Source organism: Centrocercus urophasianus, unplaced genomic scaffold (assembly GCF_019232065.1).
Source record: "Centrocercus urophasianus isolate 14NV4802_14NV808 unplaced genomic scaffold, USGS_Curo_1.0 seq_10, whole genome shotgun sequence".
In the NCBI taxonomy this organism is placed as follows: domain Eukaryota; kingdom Metazoa; phylum Chordata; class Aves; order Galliformes; family Phasianidae; genus Centrocercus; species Centrocercus urophasianus.
The window spans coordinates 78,478,255-78,501,342 of NW_024884142.1; the positions used below are offsets into that span (position 1 = coordinate 78,478,255).

At 35.6% G+C, this 23,088-nt stretch overlaps 1 protein-coding gene across 1 annotated transcript in view; it reads right to left on the reverse strand.

Moving 5' to 3' along the window:
* CAMKMT (calmodulin-lysine N-methyltransferase) overlaps window positions 1–23,088 on the reverse strand; it is a 192,855-nt gene that overhangs the window by 152,665 nt on the left and 17,102 nt on the right. The gene's annotated exons all lie outside the window — the stretch shown is intronic.

Sequence of the window (23,088 nt, forward strand, 5' to 3'; positions counted from 1 at the left end):
TATATTTAAATATACATTATATATAGATTGGTAAGATATGAGAAATCATATCTTATATACATATGAGTGTATATCAAGGTAACTTTTTTCATCTCCATCAAAAAACTCTTCATATTCACCTTCTAGTGCAGTAGATATAATCCAGCTTTACACAGTCCTTAAATTTACCAAAAAGCTAAGCACTGGACTTCAATTCTGGCAACATGGAGCTTTGAACAGAAGGATCCAATGGTAGGATACTTCAGAAGATCAACAATTCACTATTCATTCCCTCTTATAAAAGAAAATAACAACAGCTGGGACAAAGATTCAGACACAGAAGAGGAAGGAATGCTGAAACTTAAGGCATCTCAAGAATTGTAAGTGAATTTTATTTAGTGCTGGGCAGGAAGTCACTCCAACAATAAATTAAAAGTTTTAGTAAGCAGCAAAATTGTCAAAAACAATCTTCCAAGTAATAGCTAGGAGTAGATTCATTCTCAATATGCAGTGGATACCCACAGTCACCACGCTCTATCTGGAAATGGAAGTTACTAGACAAAATACATCCTAGAAACTAGTTTCTTTAATTAGACTGGTATTAAAGAGATGCACAAAAACTTTTTTTAAATAAAAATTTAGAAGCTGCAGTGCCTAACACTAATGATACAGTTTTAATAGATCTATAACACCAGAAGAAAACACATTTCTTTTGTAGTTTCATAGAATTATATTGAAGAGCATATATATTTGAATACCAAAATGTCTTTCTGATCCTCCAGAAACAAAATTTGAATATCATTCTGATGTTCATGCTATATGCCTAGTTACTCTGCATTCAACAAACACACAGCATTATCTTATGTTAGCTTAAACATCGTTTCTTTGTTTTAAACTTGGGTATGCGATTGTACTGTATAACTTGCTCAGGTTGGAAAAGACCTTAAGATTGCCAAGTCCAACCACAGCCTAACCTTGCTACTTTAGTTCTAACAACCCTCCACTAAATCATGTCTCTGAGCACCACAACCAAATGGTTTTTAAACACATCCAAGGATGGTAACTAAACCACCTCCCTGGGGAGTCTATTTCCAGAGCAAAGAGAAGAACTAAAATGAGAGAAAGAGAAAAATGAGAAAAAGAAAAAAAATGAAAATTTAGTTCTAGAAGAACTAAAATGAACTGAAAGCTAGCAAGTTCCATTGCTCGCTGTCACAGACAGCCTGCTCTGCATAAGCAACCTTTTATTCTTACCTGACCTTACTGTGGACATGATGTCTTCCAAATGTGGTGACTAAATCCCTTAAACCAGGAGAATCAGGAGAATCACAGAACTGTTACAGAAATAACAGACAGTAATCTACTGTAAAATCTGCAATTAAATTCTAAAACCAGGAATTTCACACCAGAAAAAATATTACCTGTTCTTCTACAGTTATGCTGATATACGTAGTCGGGAAGAGACAGATGTACACACTTACCCATTTGTCACTGTTTTAAGCATTTCCTTTCACATCTGGTTTATGAGGAATTATCAAAAATAAATATTTTTCTGTATCAAAGAGTCCCTTGAGTTGTAGCTATTAACATTGCGCCAATCTTACATGAAGTCTGTTACAAAACACACCCACAGAACTCATTCAATCTTCCAATTCATATTTTAACAGATATTACAAGTTCTGGAAGAACGTTTGGAGCCTTAATGTGTTTCAAAAGTTTCAGTTGCACTTGAAGCTTTAGTAAGCCTTCACATTTTCATTTTTTAACAATGAATTCCATGTAATTCTAGATGTAGCCATTAAGAAGGGAAAAAAAAAACCCTCAGTGTAGCAATACAGCTTGAAAAAATTTTACAGCACAAGACACTAACGAACAGAAAGAACTGTTGCTAAGCCAAGACCTACTTAACAAGATCTTCACAAAAAATATACAAAAACCAACTAGTGGAGGCTCTGTCTGTCCTGATGCAGACCTTCCCACACACACCTGCCAGATGAAGCCCTTCTCCCTCCCTACCTGCCTGCCTTCTCCTAGGACGGCCAGCTGTAACTACAGCCTGGGATGAGGTCCATACCTAGACGAAAGCACTCAGCCGCTCAGAAGGTCCGACGTGATCACCATGGGTAACCATGCCTCTCTCAGGTGTCTGCTACTGGTGTGAGGAGGTGCACCAGCCAGCCTCTCCGGAACACAGTCTCAGTTAATGTGAAAGAGTAAACCATATAAATTCTTCAAACTAAGAATTTTATTGTTTATTTACTCAGTTAAATAAAATCTTCAGTGACACCCATGGTCCCACAGCAATAAAATGAGGAATTTTAGCTGCTCTAGATTACTGGATTTACCACCCTGCAGTGACAGAAATAACAGACCTACTTTTCCACACACCCCTGCTCGACGTCTCTTTGAAACTCAAAATGAACAATTCTATTCTCTCCAAAAAACGAAACAGCTTATTTATTCACCAAGATCACTGGAATAACTTTACATTCCCAGCCTTGGTCCTACATATGAGTATTTGCAACTCAAGTAAAAAATAGGAGAATAAATCATCATAAGCAACAGTTCAAGCACTGTTCCTGAAATGCTTATTTTGGTATCTGTCAAGTAACTCTTCCATTTTCCTTCTTGTTTGTTAATTCCTGTACAAACAAAGCAAACATATTCATAAAATTAACATTTTAACAAGTGAGTCATGGTAAAATATTCATAAGTTGCTGCTCACATTCATTAGACTGCGAGATAGCAAAGAAACAAAGACATGAGTGCAGCCCAACAATCCAGAGGAGCTGACACATCAAGAAAGATAATCATTGAGCACATTTTCCAAAAGACATCTGAGTGATTGGAGAGGGAGAGTCTTGCTTTGTTTCATTTGAGCTTTTTGCATGTAGCTCACTTAGAGTTTATCAACTACTTAATTTGCCTACAATATTTGTCATTATTTTGTAGTGCTAGCTCTCTGCATAGATACACTTACCTACTACATTTTTATTGCAGATTTATTTAATTCCAAACTGAGTTTCTTATGAAATAACACATGCAGAAGATACCATAAAAGTACTGCATTTTGCAGTAACTTAGTCTAACGATGTCAGTCAGCGGACAGAAAAGCACTATAGATGTCAAACAGAAAGAAGCGGGCTCAAATTTTTGCCAGTAGTCAGCTGCAGTGTTAAAATTCATCCTCGAATCAAAGTACAGGTATGATTTTGAAGTGCTGCTTTGAGAACAATCTGTAAGTGAAGCTGGCTAAAATTAAACACTGTTTGCAATGGTCAACTAAACATGCTCAAATTAATTTATGCTTCTCTGAAGCCTCTGCTTAATAGCGGTATGACTCCAGAACAATCCAGAAAGATCATAAATAAAACAGATGTACACTTGCTGCTGCCAGTCCTTCTACCAGGGAGATGGAGCTGCATTTCCTGCTGCCCCAGAATGCCCACAGAATGGGACAACCATTGATGCTGCCCCTGACTATGGGTGGGAGCACAAGAACACGCTTCAACCAAATGCACAAGTGAAAGATGGTTCATACAGAAGAAGAAATGGCACTACAAAAAACTGGAGTAGACATGAACACCCCAAGCCTAAAAACTTTTTACTTAAACACTAAAAGTACAATTTGTCCCATTAATTACTTCATAATCCTTCCTATTCACATGCTACCAGTTTCCCCAAAGTCTCACATCTTAAAATCACATCTTAAAATCTAAGAACATTTATCTATGCTGAATGGATATTTCCTCCAAAGACAAAAGCATTTGATATTTGAATTTCTAAATATTCCAATCCAACAATAAAATTTTATAAAGGCCTCACCCTGAGCCAGAATATCCTTTTAATCTACAGTGACACTGTGACATTGAATTATGTACAGTACTGCACCTCCATCAGTGAGAAATATTTAATACCATAATAGTGCTTAAAATATTATAAGCTCTAGTCCTAGTTTTAAAATAGTATAAAAGACAAAAATGCAGCAAACTGAAATATTAAATGTCCCCTGAATACATTCTTAAAAGATTAATGCTTCAGAAAACAGTTTTTAGCATTAAAATTTGTAAGTGGCTTCATTAGTGAAACCTCTTAAAAAGAACTTTAAAAAAAAAAAAAAAGAAAAAAAAAAGAAAAAGAAAAACAAAACAAAAATCAGATTTTAGCATTTTCAATTTTAAAGGACATAATATACAGGCATTACTGAATGTAAATTTTCATTCAATGCACAAGTTCTATTTTGTTTCCAATTCTCACCCTCATCCCACTATGGAGGGAGGAGTGAGCACATGGCTATGTGGCACTCAACTGCTTCCAGGTTAAACCACAACAGATCTTGCATTCTTTAAGAAGATACAGATACCATATGATATAGCTACTGTTCCTAACTGCATTTATCCCCAAACCCAGGTTCAGTAAGCTGGGATTCTAAATGACCATTTATGATCTGCTCAGACAGAAAGCTTACAAATCTTAGCTGTCACATTTTAGCAAATGTGTCTGATTCTAAGCCGTGCACTTTGTAAGACAACTACAGCTTGCAGACCCCAAAAGTCTTATGAAGTTACCCAGCTACTTCTAAATGCAGTAAGATTTCATAGCTAACACAAGGCATTATAGCACACATAAGTGGGGCTCCTTTTTTAACAGGCTTCCCATTAGGAAGACAGAAGAATACAACGATGACCTGAAGGCATCTGATCATATGAAAGCCACAGCCAACTTCAGACTTCAGAAAGGAGTGTGCAACCTTACAGTAGTTAGCACTACTAGCAGAATATGTCTCGTGGTGACCAACACACTTCAATAATGACAGGATTTAGAACACGCTAAGCTGACTTTAGTATATTATACTCATAAAATGCATCAAAGAACAACATCATTCCTAAGCTCCGAATGATTATCAGGGAGCTGCAGTTAAGGATAAGAAGTGCTGCTAAGTTTTGCATAATGCTTGCCATTCCAAGTAAGCACTGCTTTTCCATTCTCCTAAAAATGTCATTTAAGGGTTTCAACAGTTCTACTAAACCTAGATTTTAAGTGCCACGCTTCAATCTATTTTTTTGGATGTATGCCCAACAATAAATGATCCACAATGATCTGAGGACAGCACTCTCATCCAAGAACTTAATCAGATTAATGATGTATTTGTTTTATAAAAAAAATGAATAACATTAAGCTTGAGAATGCCTAATTTACATCTTAAATGATTGAAGGGGACAAAAAAATAGTGGTTTTATAAAATTAAGATTACAAAATTGACTATTGTCTTGAAAATCTGCTAGTAAATTGCAGAGATGCATAATAATAAATAAGTGTTCATTAGCAGTGTTTATGTAAATTCATGAGTTGATGGTGTTCAAAAGACTTAATGATGCTTACATTTACGAAGAATTTATTAAAAGCAATGTTGATATCACACATAGCAATGGCAGTAACACCAATATTAAATCCAGAACTTTCCAGTTCTTTTGACCCAAGGAATTTAATTAATACTTAAAAAAAAAATTTAACATACACTTGAGAATGCTGAAGGGAGAACTGAGAAAGAGGTGTGAAACCAGCAGTGATATCATTTGCATTGGGTTAAGTTTCATACAATATAAACAGATTGGCCTAATTGAACGAATTAAATTATACAAAACTAACAGATTTTATAGGATTAAAGAGAAAAAAAAAGTTCAGATTTTTATACATTTCTTATATGTTACAGATAATCAATGTTTCCTTATCACTCTCATTATTTCATAAAGCCATTACATTCATTAATCGAATTTCCCAGAAATAGAAAAACAGTTCCCATTATAAGGGATTATTTTCAAAGTAAGTTACTTCAGTATATTATTGGAAAACATGATTTATTACACCAAACACAGCGTTTTCATTGTCACATTAAAGTAAGCATCACTTCACAACACATACTGGCAGAGTCCATTCATTTCCAAATCTCAGTAGGTTCAGCTCAGCATCGAAAAAACAATTTGAGAAACAAGATAAGCAGTACACAGCACAGGTTGGCACTTGTCATCTGGCACAACAAATAGTCAAAGTAATCAAACAATCCCCAATTCCACAGACATCACTCAAGATAATTTCCTTCTGCTCTTATCATAGAAATACTTCTATTTGGTAAAAGACATTTTTGCCTGGGCATATAGAGTTCTTGTAATGATGCAAGACACATAAGTCAGAACAACTATGGAAACAGCCCAAGACCAAAAGATACATTAGATATGCAACTACAACCAAATCCAAAGTAGCAGGCAGTAGTTTCCAGCAGACTGTTAGGAGAGCAAGTAATTCTATTTCCCTGATGGCAACAGCTTTCCCCATAAGGATTTAGAATACTTCATTAGATGTATTAGAATAAAACGCTTCCATCACCTCCAAAAGCAGGATCTCAAAGAGTAAAAACAATAAAACAAGATTTTTTTGCTACATTGGATGGAGGTGGGAGGGATATTCACTAAAGATCAGGCAAATAAAATAGCACTTCCAATGGCAAATCTTATCTTCAAACCCTGAAGAAGAAAAGAGGATGAAAGTTGAATTTCTCCACAAGATAGGTGGGTGGAAAATCTGTGACTTACATGAAGATTTCAACAAACTTGCTTCCCCACTGATGTACAAAACTCAAACTGTTTGGCATGTCTATTGAAAACCCAGGCCTACAACCGAGTAGTACAGGAACAGCAATTGCTGGCAGACTTGTATCAACAGAGCCCAGCAGTTGGCTCTATTTCAGCTCCTATCTAATCCTTATTTTATACTGTGCTCATCACCACAGTATGTGAATTCCCACTAATGCGATGTTATAGCTAAAAGACAAAGCCCACAGCAAAATACTCGTAACTGTGGAAATCTGCAATTAATATTCCAGCGCAGACTTAAAGAATAGCAGAGGATGTTGGTACACTGTTATCTATATCTATAAGCGAGTTCATGCTAGCTATATTTCTGATATAGGCCGAGATCCATACATTCTGACCAACATATCAACCACCTGACACAAAAGGAGCACAAACTTCACCATAGCTTCTACATGTTAGAGGAACATTTCTATATGAATGGTGGCTAGCATGTCTGCCAGGCAGTTTTTCACAAGAACATGAAACAAATTCCAGGCATCTTCTAACTCAACACTACCTACAGTATTGTCTCTGAGACAAGACCAGTGTTACTTTACCTATATTTTTAATTCCTTCTTTAAGAGCTATGAAAAATTAGTCCAATTTTTTCAGGTAACCTTCAACATCAACCTCACAGTGATTTATATCAGCAGCTCAAAAGAAGTCTGAGGGCACATGCATGTTCTGTGAAATGCATAAGGAGAAAAACATGGTAATTAAATAAGCATCTATCCCAGTAACAGATGCTTTTCAAACTATTTTCTGTGTACTAGTTTTGCAACATGACCCTGCGATGCAACCACCATTAAAATTGGTAGTTAATACACGACAACCTTAAACAACTTCTGTATTCACCTCATCCATGGCTAGAAAATATCCTCTAGTGCCAGATCCCCACTGTGAGTGTTGGGAAAACTCATCAGGCTTATTGCACTAGAATAGTGTCACATACTGGGCATGAAGGGCAAGGTCCAGTATGAGGGAAAACCTGTGCGGGACACAAGGCCATTAACTGCTGCGTAACAAGCACAGCCTGTTAGGTCTGCCTCTGAAACTGCTGGGAGCAAAGCATTCCTCCCCAAAACTTCAGTCAAAGCAGCCCACAGCATTTCTGCTTAGACATTTTTAAGAAAGATCGGCAGCCAATGGAGAAGGAGAAATGAAGGAGACAAGTGGAAGATAATGGAGACACATGCTAGGAAGAAGGCCAGAGAAGATGCACTCCCAAAAGGATGACAGTGTCACACTTCAGCCCACTAGCAGTGGACATTCTCTTTAAAGCTATTAAAATTTTAATTGCAAACTGAAAAGAACACGTGTCATGACAAAGAGCAGCAGTACTCATGCTTATCTTTTTGTTGATATGGTCTCTATATGGTTCATCTAGTTACGTATACTAACTGGACTCCAGTGAAAAGCATTGAACCCAAAACTTAAACCCCAAAGCACTAAACTCATGATGAAAGGCAAGCATCTTGCTTTAATTTGATAACAACATGAAGCATTCCATGAGGATCTACATCCATGTTTCTGACTTGAATTTCCAGGGGGAAAAAAAAAAAAAAAAAAGTGATATTCTGAAATTAGAATATTTGGCATCGTTTGTTCTATTCATTTCACAGGACTGACAATAAAGCAACAAATAGCACACATTTTTATCTATAGTTTTCATTGGTATAATACAGAATATTTTCTTTTTAGCAAAGATATACTTAATAGAAATTCTTAGGAGAAAAATAAAAACTATCCTTTTTTTTTTTTTTGGTAGCTCCTGCCATTTTACAACACTTTAGTACCAGGCCTGGGGTGCTGTTCAGATTAGCAATGATTTGAATAGAAATTCATCCTTTTTCTTTGCTGAATGAATGCCATTATTTGGCTGTGGGTTATACATACAGTTATATTTCTAAGATTTTTATTCCTGTCTGTAACAGCTCAAGAATAGGAATATTACTTATGTTCCATTTCATAGTTCTGAAAGCGTTTTGACCCCACATAGAAATTTGAAGACCTTTTCTGAATAGGGCCTTCTATTCACATAATGATGTTTTTCTATATTATTTTATTAATATAAATACACTTCACCTAGTGAAAGCAGGTCTTACATAATATACAAGAGGCATCTTATTACATTGTGATAACTTTAAATAGAGCCTTTTGACTATGAAACTTATTTTTTCCACCTAAGTGGATATAAACTACACAGACAATGAGAAAAAACATCTTTCCAAATGACCTTCTGCTGATATTCAAATAAAAAGAAATTATGTAAATATTTTCAGATCGAAGTAAAATACAGTAAACAGACTTGAGTACCAAAGCAATGGAAGAGCTTATCTTGTTTCACAGAACTCTAAGTGTTTGATAGCTGTATTTTTTATTTTTTTTATTTTTTTTTTTTAAATGAATGTCCATTTAGAGTTAAGTCCTTAGCGGATACTCTCTCAGAAGCTATCATTTTGCTATGGCTAGAATACATTTGTTATTTAGCACTTCTGTTTCTTCAAGCTGTTTCAAGAAAGCACGAAACCTCCGGCAGCCTAACAGTACTTCCAAAAGCAGCTGCTGTCTGCAGTGACTTGGGATAACTTTTTCAAAACAAAATATTTTGCAATCAGCCAGTTGATTAAAAGAATAATTGCAGTGCCACATTTTACGTTAGTCCTTCCTTAGTTTGCTAAACGATTTAGCATTGATTTTCCCAGTCCCTGAGCAGCCAAACTGTCCTTCAAATCGGCTCACATATGGATTCATTGTTTCACACTGAAGTCACCAAGAATTGACTGAACTCTTACCAATTTTAGCCCAGCTAATGATGGGATATTGAGGGAAATTTCTTTGATTTAAAAGCTGTTAACAATCTGTTCTCCATTTTGTCTCCATGGCTATCAAATCACAGGTTAATGGTTTAGCCATATCAATCACCTACCATTCTCCAAGACAAAATAACTTCACACATAAGAAATTGAACATTATCAATTAAAAAAAAATCCTTAAGAATATCATGGAAGCACCCAGTGCCACTTCGAATACTGCTGGGACAGGTCCACCCTGCTGCCGCTGCTGGCTTTTCAAAAGGGCTTCCTGAATGGCCTCACTGGGGGTGGGGAGGGGGGAAATCAGAGACTGGCATCTAACAAGTGTGAGAACATCCCACCCAGAGGGTGAGAGCCTACAACACTGCCCAATGTATTCTGCAGCCCCCATAATCTAACCTTTCAGTGCTGTGTCTTTCTATCTTGCTGTTCATATTCTCTTACTCCCCAAGCCTTGTGCTAGAACAGGATGAAACGAGTCGAGGGCAGAAGGATAAGAAAGGCAGTCTTCATCTTCAGCAGCAGAGCCATTTGAGATAGGCTTAAAATGTTTGCAAAAATCCAACTATGAAATTTTATTCTTCTGCATCATCTGTTCCAAGTGATCCTAGATGCTAAGGTCTACAAAATTAGGAATATCTATAAACCATGTCTCACGACTCAAGACAGAAAACAAAATTCGAAAAACAGAAAGGAAAGACAGAAACATTATGTATGATAAGATGCTTTTTCTTCAAACACTGCAGGAAAGAAAAAAAGAACACTTGAATGCAAAAGTGCCTAAATGTTGAAAGTGAAGGTACTGATAAATTTAAAATGTTCAGAATGATCTTTAGGCCAATAGCTGAGGATTCCCACAATACAAACTGTTAAGACTATTTGCCATTTCTAAATAACATAATAAAATGCATCTGCACTTACATACAGATTACACGTTACTTGTGAACAGAATTCCAATTAAAACCTTCCCTTTAAAGAAAGCATTTAAATATATATATACTTACTCCAGAATAAAACAATGTGATTATTCTCACCAAATAGCCAATAATAGCATCATAAAGAAGCATATTAAATATTTTTTCAAAAGGTCAATTTCTGCTAGCTGATGTGTTTGTTACTTAAAACACTACCTCAAATTACAAAAAATACACAAGCAATTTAATAATAAACTTCAAACTGTAACTCTTAAAATATATTAGTGCATCAACAGCAATCCTATTAATTGAAGCATCACTTAAAAGTGTCGATGGCTCTCACAACACAAGTTGCAATCCCTTACTAATTTAACACTATGACTTCATTTCTCGTTCTAATCTCATCTAATTTACCCTTCTTATTTCCTTCCTCTGGAAATGCTAGTTTTGCCACCCAATGAGTTTATTTCACTAGTCATTCACTTTTAACAGTAAAACCAAACTATTTGAGGGGAATAATCTCCCCGCAAATCCAACACAGGATAAAGAGCTCTTATTTATCGAGCATTTTGTGTCCTGAATTGAAGCATTACTGCGAAGAGTGAGCAATAAACAAAAACACCTCAGGGGCCTGGGAGGAGCAATGTAACCAATTACATTTAATTAAATCAAAGGATGGGAGCCCTAGGGTTGAATGAGCTGAAGAACAAATTTGCATTAACACCTAGCAGCCAAACAAGTAGTTCTTGGTTTAGTCTGGAAGTACAATTGTTGCCATCTATTCTTTGCACTGAAGGGGGGCCATTAGCTAAATTCTTAGGAATTGTTTGTCCACTGATGAGGGGCTGCCTTCTCAATGTTTCACCTCATCTCACATGAAAATTGCCTACTAAAATAAACAGCTCTTCTGAAACCTAACAAATAAACATTAGGACATGACTCACAAGTTTGCAATTCTGTAACACCTTTGTTCGGAGTCAACAAAGAGAACAATGCCAGGGCTCACACACCTGAGAGAAGCGGATACCCTACAAGCCCCATTTGGAGGAGAACTGGGAAGAATTAACCTTAATCTGACCACAATTAATTCTAGAAACTGAAACATACAGGATAGCGATTACCTACAGCACTTTCAGAATGGATGCAAACACTGAGCCTTTGGCATAATGAGAAGAGCTCCTAATACCGAAGTAATTACCAATGGCAACACAGCTCAAGCCCTCCTTTCAGAGGTGAGAAAAAGACCAAGGAAGACTGAAAAGAGCAGGGAATTGAAATGAAATGACTTGAGTATAAAAATGACAGAGAAATTAAGAGCAGTGGGGCACAAAAATGCAATCTCTGAATCTTCCAAACTAGGAATTTTAGGAGAAAGCAGGAGGAAAAGACTACCTATGTTTAATTAGGTATAAACTACTTTTTCTTGACTGTTCATTGCATGGCCAAGCTAAAATAAAAAAGTTTAGATGTAAAGAGGGCGATTTTTGAAGGTGTCTATGTGGCATCTGGTAGAGCAGCAATTCTTCTTTTTAGAAAACAGATATTTTTAGGGCTTCATACATATAATATTTTGAATTTAATTAGTGATTTAAACTTACTATCCCATACCTCACCCCAGACACAAAGTATACCTTAATCTACATCCTCCAAAAGCATAAATTACTTTATCCATTTTAGGTTATACAACAAATAAAAGGAATTCACTGGTTTCAAAACACTTTGCTCTAATTCTGAAGCTAAAAGGCGAAATGCTGAAACATTTTTTTTTTAGGTAATCAGCATTCATTGTGCCCTAAAACTGCAACAGCCAAGATTCTCATTTTGAAAAATACCAAGCATGCTTATATAATATTTTCTTAGCTCTTGTTCCTTGAATATTAAGATGGAGAGTACAGAAAATAATAAACAACATTTGTCGAGGTCTATGTGCTTTCCAGGCAGTTAGCAGCTCTCTTTTGACCTATTAATTTTCTTGCTTTGGAAGAAATTAAACTGCAGTCTTATTCTGCAAAGTGACCATATAGAAACAATTTTATTTTCACTATATAAACTTGCTGCATTTATTTACTCATAGCTACATTTGGTTCTCATAATGACAAATAAAAATAGGGTACTGCTGCCCTTTTATACACTATTTGACTCAAAATGCTAAGAGAACTAACAGCTTGCTTTTAGGGGCACAAGAAGTCAGCTAAAGTTTTCATGGTGTTAGCTGAGCTAGTATCCAGCTTCAAGTAAATCAGAAAATCCTTTGCTCCAGAACAAACGCCCATCATAGATGTGCTTTCAGACTGCAACAACTTCAACCACTGAAATAAGTGGCTTCACTTTACTGCGGACACATCCTACCACCTTCCATTTGTCAAAGCTTGTGTCCAACAAGGATACATGCAGTGTTCGATTGTTTATTGATCTATTTATTTTAAATCTGATTTCACATTACACCACTGATAGATTAGTACCAAAAGCTTTAGAGAGAAAATGCAGTGGGAGCAGATGACCAAGAACAGGAAGCTACACAAGAGAAACAGGACTTCTTTCTTTAAACAGGGCCTAGCTGCTAGATCAACAGAGAATAAAGAGGAACAATGCCATGAAGTGTCAAGTTTACCATTTACAAGCACCTTAACTTGGACCTTAATCTGTTTCCCAACAGATGAGAAGTCAGCTATTCCAAATCACAAGTTAACTGAGTAGACAGGCGCTATTAAGTTTTTCCCTATTTTGTTTCCAAATGTGCTCAACTAACAAATTTTAAAACCACATCAAGACAAAGCACATCCTCAGATTATGGAAGAGCAGAGGCTATGGACAATGAGAGAGAGAGCTACTGAACAAAATGCTCTAAGATTTTATCTGCCATTGTGTTTAGAAGAAAAAAGCAAAGCAATGCAGAATTCTCATGAAAATAGTTGGTTTTTTTTTTTAATTATTTTATTTTATTTTAAACCTATGGATGGCTTGGTAATCAAAAAGAATACATCTGGGTTTGAGGTATTAAATTTAGTAAATAAAAAACAAACAAACAAACAAAATCACTTACTGGCAAATTCTCTAATTTACGTCAACTTCATCTCCAAATGAAACCACCCAGTAGTATTAACCTGTTAAATTATCAGCTGCTTCTGAACACTGAGAAGTTTGACGTGGGGCCTGCTGCAGCCATCCACTGCTAGAATTAAGAACATTCAGTGTTGTATCTTCAGATTTATCTACACATGGGAAAACACTGTTCTGGAGCAGTCTCCTTAAATACATACAACAGTGAGTTTTCCGGATGACTCTGATCACAGGTCTTGCTCAGCTAAGCTATTTTCTGAGGTGTGAATTAAGACAGAATTCCCTCAAGATCAAGGAAAGCAGAATAGCAAAGCAGAGAGAAGTGCAGTAAAAAAGCTGGGACAGGTGACCGCAGGCAGAGGAAATACTGGAACAAAATAAGAAATGGACAGATTGTCTACTTGAAAAAAATAGAACAAACCTTAAATACGACAGTTTTAATTCACTTCCATTATTTCTCTACCAAGTATTGCAAAAGTAGCCCTTAGAATAGTCAATCTCATGATGCAACTGCCCCAGTAATCCAAAGCACAGAGAATATAAATACCAATTAGCTTTCTAACTACTTACTTTCTCACAAGATCTAAAAGAAACCACACTGACAAATGCATGTGATGAATTTACCTGCTGATGAGCAATTCCAATTCAAACTGCATCCTGAACCTTACATATCAGAGAGCTACTGCTAGCAGCACAATTAATGTTTTACATTAGTCCAAGCACAAGGCAAGAAGAGGTGATGTAAAGACAGCTTCCAAACGATTGCTAACTAAACCTGAAGATTTACTATAAAAAAAGATTTTCTGAAAAAATGAAGCATTTAAATGTAGACTACTTCTGAAATTTCAAATGTTACCATCATTTATATTCTTGGAAACTGTGCCATTTGTTTTAGTGTTACTGCATTTATTAAAACAAAACAAAACCAAAAACACAACAACCACACACAAAACCACAAAAAACAAAAAAACACAGGGTTTTTGTTTGTTTGTTTTTGTTTTTTTTTTTACTGCAGTCTTGGAGGGTTCATTCAGTTTTTGAGGTCAGTACAAGTCTCATTTACAGTGACACAGTTCTGAGCTTTTTCTGTCCAAGTTTTATTCACTCAATACTATTTTCAAATCTGTTGTACTCAAAAGTTTTCAAAAAACAATTATTTCAGCTTGAATTATGTCCATTCTGATACACTCCCAGTTACCTCAGTGGAAAACTGAAGTGTGCTGCCTAATTATGTGTTTGCTTCATCATTCTAATTGAACTAATTGATTTCAGTGTCCTTTAAACAAGATTCATAGTAGTGACATAAGTCACAAATGCATTTTCTATAGAGGAGGCAATAATATGATATTCCACTATGCAAAGTATAGTTTAAATATACAACTGAAATTTTTTTGACTCCACACCAATTTGTAGTGGTATTCAACTGTGTCTCCTACAGCATGTTTGATGTTACACTCTGAATGTGCTTAATTAGAAAGAAAAATAAATTTAACTGCTCAGTTTCAAAACTACATACAGATCTTGAATGAAGTGAACGTAAGTTTCCTATGTCTTTACCCACAGTAAATGATAGCAAATGACAAAATAAACCAAGGCTCATGAATTAAAAATAACTAAAAATCACCCATTTAAAAAGACGCTAATTAACCCTAGAGGGTACATGCAGGATTTGAACCGAGTCGAAACAATGTCCAGCTTAATGCTAAGAACTCATAAGATGAGCTATCAGGGCCTATTAGTGCATTGTAAGGGCTTAGATACTTGAAGAAGTGACCCTAAAATCTCTATTCTGACCCAACTTTCAGAAACAGGGCAGAAGATTGACCTTCACACAATATAATCAGCAAAAGATCTAAAAAATGTATCTCTCTGTTATGTGAAACCACAGTTTTATTTACTCAGGCATGCTCACTTACGAGTTAAGGTCCACTCAAGCATCATTTCAAGGTTAAAGGTTATAGTATAAAGCCATTATGTTTTCAAGCAGAGTACCACGCTACCATTTGTCTTGTAGTAATATCACAATCAGATGTTACCTTTTTAGCTTGGCCCAGCAGTGAGTTTAAGACCCCTGCATACACAATGCAAAATAGATTGCATTGTATAGAAAAAGTCACTATACAGTCACTCAAACTGCAGTTACTAAACTTCACGTCAGTGGGCATTTTGTCTAAGCTATCTAGACACACAGAGGTAAAGGTTTATGATTTGTGTTCATCTACAGATGCATTCATGCAATTATTAGGTGGATTCAAAGTAAGTACAAAGTTCTTAAAATATGAAGAGAAAAAAAAAGTCAATACTTCAGTTTTCAGTTTCAGTTTCACAATGGGGTCAGCATCTTTGTCTCAGAAAACTGAAAATAGTACGCCTAAAGGAAGATGTAACGAGGACAATAAGGATTTCTAAATTTCTCATTCAAAGACTTTAAAATTCTTTACTACTGTTCACCAGTTCCTAGCATTCCCTGCATCCCCATTCTGAATTAAGGACATTCATTGATCAAAAGATTAGTACATATCAAAAGTATGTCTCTGTACAACAATCAAATCTCAGTTTGATCACGAGAGAAACTGTTTACTTGTCTTTACTCACAACAACAAACAAAAAAGACAAACTGATGATATTTATGCTAGATACAGTAAATCAGAGAAGTGCTGGCAACACTACTAAATGTGCTAACGAGTTGTTTTTTAGTATTTGTAATTCATGCCTCAGAGAAGTGGCATTTGCTACATACACACATTGGCTTTCTCAAGCACAATACACAACTTCCGCAAGCTTTGAAGTTAGCTACATCACAAGGAAAACCGTAACACCTTAGAATTTAGTTCTTATAAGAATAAATAAAAATTTAGAAGAGTAACAAATTTATTTTTTTAAACCAATAAGTTTTTCATAACTCTTCACCAATGAGTAAAAAAAACATCAATGTTTCCTAAAACAGCCTTGATTTTATGTATTCTTTGAACTGATGCGGGAAGGTTCAGATCTACCTACAACTGCTACGTTACTATTTGCACTTTGGCTACCATGCACTAGCAATTTCTACCAAAATAAATGTATTTTAAATCATAATAGCATTATGAGTCATAGCATGATTCAGAGTGTGTTAGACATACATACACAGAAAACCTTCAAAAAATATGATTTTTTTTTCTGGGTACATTTTCTGCAAAAGGCATTCCAATGCTGTTCCAGCAAGTGCTACTTCAAGGCAAGAAGGATGCTTGCTTTTGTGATCTGAGGCCCGTGCACGCAATTCTAACATTACAAATTCATAAACAGAATTGCAATATACATTTCCACTAAAGTAATATCTAGGTTGCCAAATAAAATACTTGACCGAGCAAATGCCAAAATTAGTTAGGAAATGCCACTATGATCTTAGCAAAGCTCTTGTACACGTAAGTCTTGTGAAGCAGTAATTAAATACTTTTACATACTACACTTCACTGAGGGCTGCTGCCTCCCTTTAGTTCATAGAACTAAAAGCCAGTGGTCATGTAAGAATAAAACAATCGATATTCACACTTCAGTTAAACATAGCCCTGCTACATTTTTTCAGAATTATCTATTGGAGTCAAATGTCTCCAGCATTTAGCTTGCAAGCTGCATGAAGACTAAATTCACTGCCTGCTTTCAGCACCTCACATGCTTTGAAAGATATTCAGCCAGCTACTTCTAACAGAACAATCCCCTCCATGTCACAGCCCTTGTTAACTGTGTCTTACAACCTGATGGTGTTATCCCAAAGGGAAGACAATTCAGCAAGAGACAGTTCTTTACACAAGGCCCAGAAGTACAGAAAGCGGAAAGATATGTACTAATTCTGTGCACCCAAAATATCTAGAAACTCAATTTTTTGAGTATTTTAATATATATATTTATACATATATGTATAATGTACATATATAAATTTTGCTTTAGCTGTTGAAATAATTTCAGATGTAACTAGCTTCTGCAGATCAGAACCTGAGCTTTCACAAAACTGTGAGATATTAAGCCATCACCACAAAACATACAGTCTGAACACAGCAGCAGATATAAAGAACAAAAAATGTATTTTACCTGTATAGTCACAGGAAGACAACATGGACAGATCCCTGAAAACGTAGTTCTATTGCTGGCCCTGTGGGAAGCATTTTGGGGGGGAGGTGGGTGGGAAGCTTCCTAATGCTCTTTAGCCTGAGCCAGTGTAGCCTCCTCTCCACTTCTGATTTCTTGTCTTGGTTATTCTAATCACACAAACCTGACTGCATTCATTGTGAATTCATCTCCTGTTTAGCCAATTTGGTTCCTTCTTGGGGAAAAAAACCTCACCCAATACATCTTCATTCCCAATTCCTTTTCTTGCATAGCCTTTAATATTTTCTTAATTCTTCCCACCAACACATTCCTTGCTTTATCGTAGAGTAGCTTAGGATGGAAGGTACCTAACAGATCATCTTGTTTCAACTTCCCTGCCATGGGTGGAGATGTCCATGCAGCACATTAATTTCAAATAATGCTGAAATCAGGGCTCCACAGTTGAATTATTTCAGACAAAGTATTTGAAACTAGCTTTTCTGGACAATTCAGAACAGCTTTCTCACTGCACTTAGTGTATGCCTCTCTGATCGTCCGGTCACTATCTGCCACATTTTCGATTGTTCGATCTTTAACATGAAAGAAGTAATACATATAAAGCATTAACTGTATTACATAGGTAATAGTACTTTTGGAACATCAAGATCTTAACTTGTTCTGTGCTATTTAATATTCTAATTCCCAATTTAAAAAACAGGAAGAGTAAAGTTTCCTACTCATTTCTACATCGTTTCAACTATTATACTGCTTATTATTCAGCATTTAATGAAATGTTGAATAAACATTTAAAAGTTACAGTAAAACATTTAAAAGTTACAGTACTCTCATTTAATTCAGATTAAATTATTGCCCTCCCCCCCTTTTTTTTTTAAACCAATTTTCAGGAGAAAACAGTGTTTCTTATTCATTTGACAAGCCCTGCTGAAGACAATTAGATTCTTTGTGTTACCAAGGCAAGTCAAATTTCACTTGTACTAAAAACAATTGAAAAAATATGACAGTAATTCAAAAGCTGACAATGCTTTCAAACATTTGAAAAGAGATAGCATGCTGCAGCTGTAGTTTCATCCTCTTACAATATTTATGTCACCAGTAAGCTGCTACTTCAGGAAGGTCAAAGTAAACTGTGAGGTAAAATGTTCAAAATCTTACTTTTAAAAAACCTGTTAAAATCTTGTTTTTCTGCTTTCATGTACATTACGTATAGACATCATAACTATATGCATATTAATATGTAAAATTTCACACACATATAAGGCCAATTAGGTTGATTTAGTTAATTACAAGACGTTATCTTCTAAGCAGTATAGGCATGTATTAGAACTGCTTAGTCACAGCCTGAACCACTGATTGATCACCTGAGGCAAGTATTGGGTCAACCATGGGAGCACAGGTGAAGGTAATTCAGCTGTGTGAACAGAAGCCAGGCACCATCCCTCCTAGACACTATTTAAGGGCTCACCACTATAGGGAAGAATCTCTTCCTAGGGATCCCTCCTTTTTGGAGTTTTCCACTGTGAGCTCAGATCTGGGTAAGCATTTCTTCCTTGATCATCTCTTTTCCACCACAATCATCTTTCCAACTATACTACATGTAAAGTACCATCCTAACCACACCACTCTCCCAACTGTACATTTGTTGATCGTACAAGGCATATTTCTCATCTTTGTTTATGAGATAAATATTTTGCAACAAGAAATCAAATCTCTGTATGTAAATGTTTGGATTCATAAAGTGATCTTCAAGGATATAATAGGGCTCATTACTTCCAGGAATCTGCATATTTCATTTCAACAGTACAGATTCAATAATTAATTGGAGAAAGTCTAGAAACAGAGGAGAAGTTCAAAGGAACAAATACCAATTATTGCACTTGGGTAAGAGCTATCAGCTGCATAAGTACACAATTCTCTATTTACCAAACCACATGCACAAAGGGGTTCTTTTAATCCACGCAATTTACCAAAAATTAATTCTTCAGATTTCTGGGATAATGTCTGGTCCATGTCTTCCACACTATTGAAAATACTTTTGGAGGAAAAAAAATAATTAATAGCATTCTATCTAACTGAATTAAGAATAAGTAAGAGTATTTACTCCATCAAGCTAAGTACGTGAGTAATAGTTATGCACTGGATCTCCAACTGGCCATTGCTACCTAGATTAGTTTTCACCCTACTTTCCAGTCAGAACTGTCATCAGATACAGTTTCAAATGAGTGTTTTGCAGCACAGTTTGCAAATTATGATTTTCAGAAGCTTTTTACTCAAAATAGTTTGAATGCAATCCTGTGAACTCATGCTGCATTAAGTCGAAAGGTTTTGAAAATCTTGCAGTGAAATAAGATACGTATTTCATGCATTTGAATATGATTTTTTTTAAGTGAAGAGCAATACAACTTTTAAAGTGTTCTTTTAAAAGTACTTGAAACCAAACCAAAATAAGATGCAAGGTCTTTATATCTCCTCAGCTACACTTGTATGGAGAGTACGAAGAACATGGACTGTCCTTGCTACTTCTACTCCACAGTGACAGATAAGCTTACATCAAAATACAGAAAAATATCGAATCAGAAATGTAAGGAAGATATATCAGTAACTTTGTGTGGTAATAAACAGAATTTATCTACCCAAGCAGGTACTCCAAGCACAGCATTTCTGAACAGCTACACTAAAAGCATGCCTAGAACATGACAAGTAAAAGGAATTGTAGACAAACGGAATATTGCGAGAAATACTTAAGTTCCACCCAGACTGCAACACCCTACAGCAGGTCAAGCCACATGAAACTAGTTTGCAACTATTTAATGTTAAAATGTGAAATAATTTTAAGAGCAAACTCTACAATACATTAAAAGAGTAAACTTAATTAACAACATTGTACATCTAAAAAGATTAATTAGAATTGTTACCCTACCTTATATCAATTAAAGATTTGATTAAGGTGTCATTAACAAAAGCAAAAATATGAAATTAATTAAAACAGTTCATACATTTCTCCCTCTACTAATCTAATTAACGATATTACAACCTATCCAAGTTCCTTTAATTCCTTTAAACAGAAAGATCCAACTTGTCCAAATGGTAATTCATTTAGCATACATGGAATACTTCAAAATGCTTTGGATTTCAGAAGGTCAACATCAGTGAGTGAAGGCAGAGTATGCCAACAGTTCATATAAAGACTAAGACAACAGATCTGATGCAGAACCCCACTAGCTCAAAAGCAGGGCACCAAGGCAGAAAACACTGCTTCACAGTACAAAAAAAGCAACTGCAGTTACCCTAACACATCCATATATTTTTATCAAAAGGCCATCATTGGAATAGCCTGAGCAGGTGAACCAGTTACTATGACAGCTTCAAACTGATCAAGGAAGAAACAGGATACTGAGAAGAGCTCAGCAGGAATTCTCTTCCTGCTTCGCTAAGCTGATGCCATCTTTATAAGCACAGGTAGTGTGAGATGATTTTGGAATATGCAGTAGAAGAAAATATTTTAAAGAAAATAGATCCCCAGTGGCAGTTCTTCAAGTTTGTCAGAAGAATAATCAGATTTTAATAAGTTGGAAAAAGAATTACAGGACTGAACTTAAAACAAATGACTGACATTCCAAAAGAGAACAGTTTGATAAAAATAATTCTAGTAGCAAGAGTAATTTAAAAGGTACTTGCTTCTCCCCATACACTTACTTTCAGCAGCATTCCATAAGCTTTATGCCAGTTATGTCAATGTGGCTGCTTGAGATGATGCTGTAACTTGAACCAGTGAAGTGAATGGAACAGGGAGTGGGGCGAGGAAACAGCCATTTTTTCTTAAGCTTGATCATGATATGTTTTATTTAAAGTGAAGCTGCATAGTGAATAGCAAATTGCAGGTATCATAAATACGATAGTTCATTCAAAATGATGCACTTTGTTGCTAACCAAACCTTTTTCCACTCAATTTATTTTTAGTTGAAAAATTTTTCAAGAGGCTGTAAGACTCTGAAATGGTAAACAATATAAAACTGCCACACAGACAGACTGAGAGAGTACTCAAAAGACAAAGAGTAGCAGGTTCTTGAAGTGAGTGAGGTAGGAAGCCTCAGTCAGTATGTTCTTCATGATAGAAAACAAGAAGTCTCCTCTAAAAAAAGAGCAGAAATCCACACAGCAACTTCTGAGAAAACGTACTCTTTTCTTGTTGAGCCTAAGAAATGCTACGCAAAATACAGGTGAAACTCTACTATGATAAAGGATGCCATCATACGCTGCTCCCCAAGCATGGTAACTCAGTAGCTGCCACAAATTCTCCATGGAGGAGCACAGGTAACTTTGAGTCACTCTGTGAGAACTAAGAAGACACAGGTAGGTCTCCAAATCATATACTACAACAGGGAAGAAAAAACAGCTTCTACTTATATAGTTATTTGGAGGAAGGAACACAGAAGGAAAAGATTACCATTTAAAAGCTGATATTCTTTTAAGTTGAATCCAACTTACACATTTAGCATTTTTAAATTAGCAGTTTTAAAATGAATACAATAAAAAAGTGGACCACAATTCATTTTCTTCAACATCTTTCCTCGAGACTTTTTCCAAAAAGAGTGGACTGAAAATTTAAGAAAAAGCCTTTTTCTTGTTACTTGCTAGCTTCCTAATTATTTTCTTGAAAAATACAATATAAAGGGACAAAAGTGTTCTTCAACTTAGCTAGCTCACTTATGGAAAAAAAATTCACATTTAAAAAGCCAAATTCTTTCAACATAAAACATATTTTGAAACAAATTTCTAAAAGTAGCACTAGTGCAAACAAAAACAGTTCAGAAGATGGCAAGTAGATGTTTTGAAATAAAGGTGTATCCAGACATATTTTACTCCAAGCTGTAACATCTTTCAGAAAAAAAGAATTAACCTCAAAATTAGGAAAAAAAAAGGATTATATAACATATATATTTTTCTGGATTTCAAATTGTCTACCTCTTCTTCCTACATGAACAGAAGCAACAGAACTCAAAACCGTTAAGCTTCCATCCAGCCAGTATTGAAAGCTCAAGTCTTCAGGATCTAGTTGACCACAGAAACAGCAGCTTTGCAATGTGTCTGGAAAGCTCTGTAACTGTAGCACCCTCTGCTGCTTTTTCAGTTCCAAAACATGTGATTGTACACTACTAAGTAGAAAATGAGTATGTATTGAGCATGTTTCTTGCAAATGGTTATACTGTCAACCAACATTAGGTGCAGTTTACAAGACAGTGTTTTATTACTACATATAGCATATTTGCAATTTATACTACATGAATACTGGAATACCTTGCTCCTATTTCTGTGTTAACATTCTGTAAAGCAGAGTTTTAAGAAAGCAGTGAAATAAAATGTGTTTTGGGAATACTACCAGATGAAAATACCAAAGCACACTTTATGTCATTGCTTAAAATTCTGCCTTACAGACACTGCATCTTGCTTAGACTTGTGGCAATTAGTAAATATCTATCTACCTATCGTATATTGGCCCTTGATCATTTAACTGAAATTAATGCATAATTTGAAGGGTTAGGACTAAACAACATACATAATTTGAAGGGAAATGATTATACAAACTCTTCAGTCACAACAGCT